The sequence below is a fragment of the Hibiscus syriacus genome, unplaced genomic scaffold (assembly GCF_006381635.1).
Source record: "Hibiscus syriacus cultivar Baekdansim isolate YM2019G1 unplaced genomic scaffold, ASM638163v2 tig00117016_pilon, whole genome shotgun sequence".
NCBI lineage: Eukaryota > Viridiplantae > Streptophyta > Magnoliopsida > Malvales > Malvaceae > Hibiscus > Hibiscus syriacus.
Window position 1 is genome coordinate 1,124,922 of NW_024063525.1, and position 6,624 is coordinate 1,131,545.

Genomic DNA, 6,624 nt, shown 5'->3' on the forward strand with positions numbered 1-6,624 from the left:
TTTTGCGTTATATGCGCCTCTAATGTGTTTGGCTAAATGCTTCAGTGATATTATTGTTCTGTTATGTGTTACACTTCTGGTTGGAAACAAATGTTGACTGGTTTGTGAGGACAAGTTCTTTGTAAGTTGATGTTGAATGCTAGACATTGATACAACATTGCTTTGCTCAGCTATTGACATTTTGGTTTCTACATTGACTGTTATTTCTTCTCCAAAGTTTGACATTGAACTTTGAGGCTTAACATCCAAGTTACCATAGAAGAAAATTTCTGGGGAGGGTTTAAGAGCTTAACAGCCTTGCTTTCCTTAACCAGACAAAATAGGGTGTTTTCTTGCCCAAGAGAGGCTTCAGATTGCATCCGGGAGCTCGAAGCTTAATCATCTTGCTTCCAACAAAAAGAAGGTTCGAATAAGTGAAGAAGAATGACAGTGAAAATGAAGAAAAGAAGGAAAAAGTCTTGAAGAAAAAAGAGAGAAGTTGAATTCCACCTCACTAAGCTTGATTTCCTTTGCTGCATGTTGCCGATTGATTTGGTTTAAGTTGGTATTGCTGTTGAATTGTGGACACTTTTACTACAGATTTGGGTTGCTTGATTAATTTCAGTTTGTATTTCTTTGTTACCTGTTTGCTTCTCTCAAAAGGTGACCATGAAACTTTGAGGCTTAACAACCATGTTCACTTGGAAAGAAAATTATTTAGGGAGGATTAAGTGTTTAACAGCATTGTCCTTCTTAACCAGACAAAATATGGTGTTTTCTTACCCAAAAGCGGCTTCAGATTACTTCCGGATGCTCGTAGATTAACCGTCTTTCTTCCAGCAAAAAGAAAGTCCGAATAAGTGAGGAAGGACAATGAAGGTGAAACAAACTAGAAAACATGAAGAGGTTTCTTTTTGGTGTTAGTAATCTGCTGAAGTGTTCAAGAACAAGTGTCCATGTCTACATCAACTTACTATTTTTTTCTTCAAGAGTATCAAGATCTAAAAAAGCAGGGAGAATGTTGGAAATAAGATTAGTAGTTAATTTGTTACTAGTTAGGACTTAGTTTGTTATGATTTGTTGGTTACTTGGGCTATATAAGCATACTTTTGTATTAGGTTGAATATAGAGTTTATCCACTATTCAATAAACACACTTCTGTCATCTCTCTCTCTTTACGTTTTCTCTTACCCATTTGTTAAATCATGCCACCGACCTTTCATCACTCTCAGCCTCCATGGCTACTTTCTCACATTGACAAAGATAAATTGTCGGAGAATGAAGTGGCTGAAGAAGTACACGGACTTGTAGTGAGTGTAAACTGAGTGGTGGAACAACATAATGCAGATATGCAACAAAGGATTTTTGCTGATAAGGTTATGGAAAAGAAAATAAAGATGTTGGAAAAAGAGGGGCAAGGGATGCAACAAAGAACTTGTAATGAAAGTCAAAACTGAAGCGAGGGAAGTAGAGAGAGAAGCAACATATCAGAAAAAATGTGAAGACTTTAAAATCAAATTTAAGCTATGATACATATGATACAACGAAATCAACCCCAGAGTCCACCATGTTAGATGTTATTTTAGATATATGCTTTGTTTATTCTAGTTAACAATGTTGAACTGCATTATATTTCACTTTAATGTAAACTTTGATTTATTATTATGGATTTCAAGTTTGTTGTTACGGATTTTAAGTTTGTTGGATAATGCTACAGGTTAAAATTTTAAATTTGGATAATAAAAGAATAGAAAATATCATTTGAAAATTCAATTTTAATTAGCGTCATTTGTATAACAAAACACCACTAAATACATGGTCAATACCGATGCTTGTAGAATAAAATGCCACTAAAGTTCAATATTTTTTTTGGTGCTTATACAAAAAAAACGACACTATACATGTAGTCAATAGCGACGTTTTACATTCACAAACGTCATTATATGTCAGAATATTTAGCGGCGTTTTTTGGAACAAGCACCACTAAAAAAAGATAAATAGCGACATTTTGAAGAAACGCCATAAACTTTTACAAAGTTTGTTTTAGCGGTATTTTTTACGCCAATAGGATTTTTCGCGACGTTTAAAACGTCGCTATATGACTGAAAAAACGTCACTAAAACATGTTTTGATGTGAAATTAGACTTTAAGTTTTGTATGACTATTATTTCAAAAGTCAATCGTAGTAGAATTTGATGAAGAGGGATGGTTTTTGTGTCAAGTTTATAATATATAGATTTTGGTAATTAGACAATTAATGTATTTTTATAATATTTTAAATTATGACTGATAAATAAGAAAATATTGTTAAAATATCAAAACCTCAAATGTTATCTTTTCATTCTTTACATCGAATTGAGAGAGAAGCTTAGGAAGAATATCAATAATCATCTTCCTTACTCAAGGTAGCTAATGGATGAGTTCTTGAAGAATTCAAGTGAGAGAAAATATGAAATTCATTCAAACCCCCTTAGGTATTTGTAAGTGTAAGCTTAGAATATGTCAATTTATAACATAACATTTTGAGTTATATGTTCTTTGAATCAAAGATAGGTAAAAATTAATAAAGTCTAAAGTTGAATATTAATAGTTATTGTAACCATAGTTAGGTTTTTTAAGAGATCTAGAATTGTGCATGCAAACTTCGAAATTCATTATAGAAATTGTGATAACCTTAATATAATATGCGGGTTGTACATGATTTGTTATTATCAATTAAAAAAGACATATTGGGAGAGTTTGAGTAGAAGATATGATGTTGGGTTAGTTGTTTTGCTTTTAGGGATTCATCTTGACTGGTTCTTTTCGATTAGGAGGATCTCCACCCTCACAACAACAATTATTTGCGTGATAAATAGATTCTGACGATTTTTTTGGCAATTCATCCCTTACAATTTGGCGAAAAAATCATGATCAATAATTGTTGGACAAAGATGAAGAATAAATCAATTCATGAAGATTATGAATAATTTGAGAGATGGAGAGAGAATTTTTCTAACATTGGATGATAATTTATATATGAACTCTTAGTGTTCAATATTAAGGTGATAATGACTATTTGTAGGTTAATATGATAAATAAATATGACTATCGGTGTATTACGTAGGTCTGCCAATGATCATGTCAATGGCCATAACTAGTTATAAGACATATAGTTTAGGAGGATGTGGAACTTTAGAGGAATATCAGTGGCTTAATGTGGTTTGTGAAAAAGATCTTTTTGGAGGAAATCCAGATGAGGTATAATAATAATTTTATTAAAATATTTCATATAAAAAATACATTTTTTAATATTTTTAATATAAAATTATTACAAATTTATTTTTTATATAATATTTAAAAATAAAAATAATTAAAAGTAGAAACTAAATCTATATTATAATCATATTCAAATTTCAAAGTAATATTTTTATCAAATAATCACAAAAAACAAAAATAAGTTTAGATTTTATCAAAAAAATCAATAACAATCAGTATATTAGGAAAATGAATTGGGCATGACAAGGTCATAATGAGCGTGGAAAGTGAATCCATCAAGTCAGTCTTAGTCTCGATTATTTGTTCAACACAAACACACTTTCACATTAGATCATTGCCACGCCCAAGGCTCTCAAGCCAAGAGTCGAGCCTGTGGGGCATAGTGGACGCCCACACTCGGCCTCAGACTTCTCCGAGAGAAAAAATTAAGTTTTATTAAGTAAAATATCGGGTTACAGAAAACTCACCCACATCATCGATTAGGTCGTAGGGGTGACCCTCAATAGTGTTCACAAACACATACTTTTAACTGTGGAGTAGCCCAAACTCTGCTTGATGTCTACCCTCTACTTATATGCGAAAACAAAAAAACATAAACACCATGAGTAAACATTAAGATGCTCAAATTGGGGATATTAACTTCACCCAAGCTCTCTACCTAAAAACATTGTCGACTACACAACTTGAAACTCTTCGATCTTTCGCTTAAAGGCCCTCAGTTCATATTCCCGCTCCCAACTTTACTCTTCAGGATCTACAACTCCACACTTAACTAAGTAATCCCGTCCCAGTTTCCTGTTGGATATATGAACTGCAAAACTACACCGTTAGCACTGACTGGAAATATAAACAGTAATTAAGAAGAACAAATTCTTAAACCGTGTCGTGGTAAGAACCACTGCCTTAGAAACGAATTCGCCTTGATGTGTGTAATCGCTGCAGTAGGCGGACCGTCCCCCGAGGTTAACACGGTCGCTCCGAATTCCGTACACCCGAAACCGGAGTGGACTGCTGGTGGTATTATACTTCTGATCGGAAAGCACTCAGAGAGAACTTTAGAAAACACTTTGTAAGTGAATTGTGAATATTTTTGAATGAGTTGAGAAGCTGAATATAGCTCTCTATTTATAGGCTAGAAATAGGGTTAAAATCGTCTATAAAATTTCAGGATTAAATCTCTTATTTGCACGACCTCGAGCACGAGCCGAGCCGAGACGAGACGAGACAGACGGCGGCGGCGGTGCGCGAGAGCCCCCCTTGTTCTCTATCACTCAACAAGGAAGTGGAATGTCAAGCCTTAAATACCATTCCCAATAGTGTTTCTAACACTATGTGGGATTGTGCATTGCCAACATTTCCTACCCACCATTACCATTCTTTCAGCAAGAATCTCATTGAAAAAGAGTCGTGACGGAGCAAATCAACTCTGTGGTTGTCTGATTCTGACTAGCATCTCCCGGGTCACCATGGAAAGGCTTCAGATTGCTCACATGAAACACTGGATGGACTTTCATTCACGCAAGAGGTTCTATCTTATATGAAGCATTTACCACCTTAGCCGACGAATCCCTCATCTGTAAAAATATAATATGCTCCGACATTAGCTTAACTAGAACCATGTCTCCCACTTAAAACTGCACCTTTCTCCTGTTGTGATCAGCACACTTCATGCGTTTCACCATATTTTCCAAATATGCCTTGGCCATTTCAATATTCTGCCTTCACTCCCCAACAAAGTTGGAAACTCGCGGGCATCTTCCCAAATTATTCTCATCTAACGTATGAGGAAGCCTCAGTAGCTGACCTGTCACAAGTTAAAAAGGGCTTTTATTAGCGGAACAACTCTTTTGAGAATTGAAAACAACTGAGCAACAACCAGCAACAGAGGCCAATTCTTTTGGTTTGTTTGAACAAAATGCCTCAGATATTCCTCCAACATGTCGTTAAAACACTATGTTTGACCATCTGTCTGAGGATGGTAACTCGATGAGAAATTAAGATGAGTCTTCAACAACTTGAACAACCCCTTCCAATAATTTTCGATGAATCTCCCATCTCTATCACTGATTATGCTCTCTGGAAGGCCCAAGTACTTTACCACATGTTTGAATACCAACCAAGCTATCTCCTCTTCAGAACAACATTTAGGTGTCGGGATAAAAGTGGCATATTTCGAAAAATCTGTCCACCACAACCAATATGGATCCAAGTTTCCCTACGAGAGGTAAACTTACAATAAAGTCCAAAGAAACACTTTCCCACGGTCGAGCGGGCACTGGAAACTGTTCCAATAACTCAGCTATCCTTTGGCGGTCCACCTTATCCTGTTGACATATCAGGCAGGTTCTAGTGTAGTCCATCACATCTTGTCGTATATGGGGCCAATAATACCTTGGCCTTAGCAACGCAAAAGTTTGCCTCCAACCTGGATGTCCAGCCCACGGGGTGTCATGACACTCCCTTAGCAGCTTTTTTTGAAGTTCTCCTCCCCGAGGAACATAAACACGCGTCCCCTTTGTCATCAAAAAGCTGTTCTCTATCCAGAAACACTTCGACTAATCTTCCTCCACCAACTTCATGAGAGCTGTCACTTGAGCATATTTCTTTGAACACTCTACAATAAGTTATTGCATTTCATTGTACACCCTATTAGCTGATAGGGGAGCTACCAGTCTTAGTACTACAAGATCTGCTCTACAGCTTTATTGTCTATTCTTACAACAAACTTGGAACCCAATAAGTAATGCCTCCAAATTCGTAGACAATGGACCATGTCCAAGAGCTCCTTCTCAGGAGAAGTATATTTTGCTTCAGGTTCATTAATCTTCCTACTCTCAAATGCCACGGGGTGGTCTTCCTACAACAACACCTCTCCAACTGCATAGTCAGAAGTATTTGGCGCCCCATAAGGTGACTTTAAGAGCCTAATAAACCCAGCTTAGAGTAACCCATCCAAATGCGTCCTTAACTCAGCCAACTTCGGGGGACTCATTTGATAAGGGCACTTTGCAAGGGCTTGGTCCCTGGGACTAACTTGATCTCATGATCCATATACCTTCGAGGTAGTAGCGCCTTAGGCAAATAATCTGTCATTATATCCTCAAATTCTTCCAGAACCTTTTTAACACCCTAAGGTAATTCCTCAGATTCGACTCCCTCCTTAGACACTGGGAAAACCAAGTACGAAGTCTCTCACTTTTTCATCATTTTCTTGAACTGAATTGCAGACAACATCTTCTTCCCGGGACGAGGTAGAATCATCGAGGCCACCACACTAAAACGCTCACCCACGAACAACAAGCAACTGGATGCGGGGACCGGAATCACTCGGGCCTCCATCATAAAATCAATCCCCAGACTACATCAAAATCTTCCATATGGGAAACA

At 36.7% G+C, this 6,624-nt stretch overlaps 1 protein-coding gene across 1 annotated transcript in view; it reads right to left on the reverse strand.

The window, feature by feature from the left end:
* LOC120195583 (auxin-responsive protein IAA9-like) overlaps positions 1 to 5,962 on the reverse strand; it is a 36,238-nt gene extending 30,276 nt beyond the window's left edge. Inside the window, exons 1-2 of the mRNA XM_039197563.1 lie at positions 5,957 to 5,962; positions 5,514 to 5,519 (exon numbers count right to left, since the gene is read on the reverse strand). The gene's annotated coding sequence lies outside the window, so the exon portion shown is untranslated. The remainder of the gene's footprint in view (positions 1 to 5,513; positions 5,520 to 5,956) is intronic.
* Between the last annotated feature and the right edge of the window lie 662 nt (positions 5,963 to 6,624).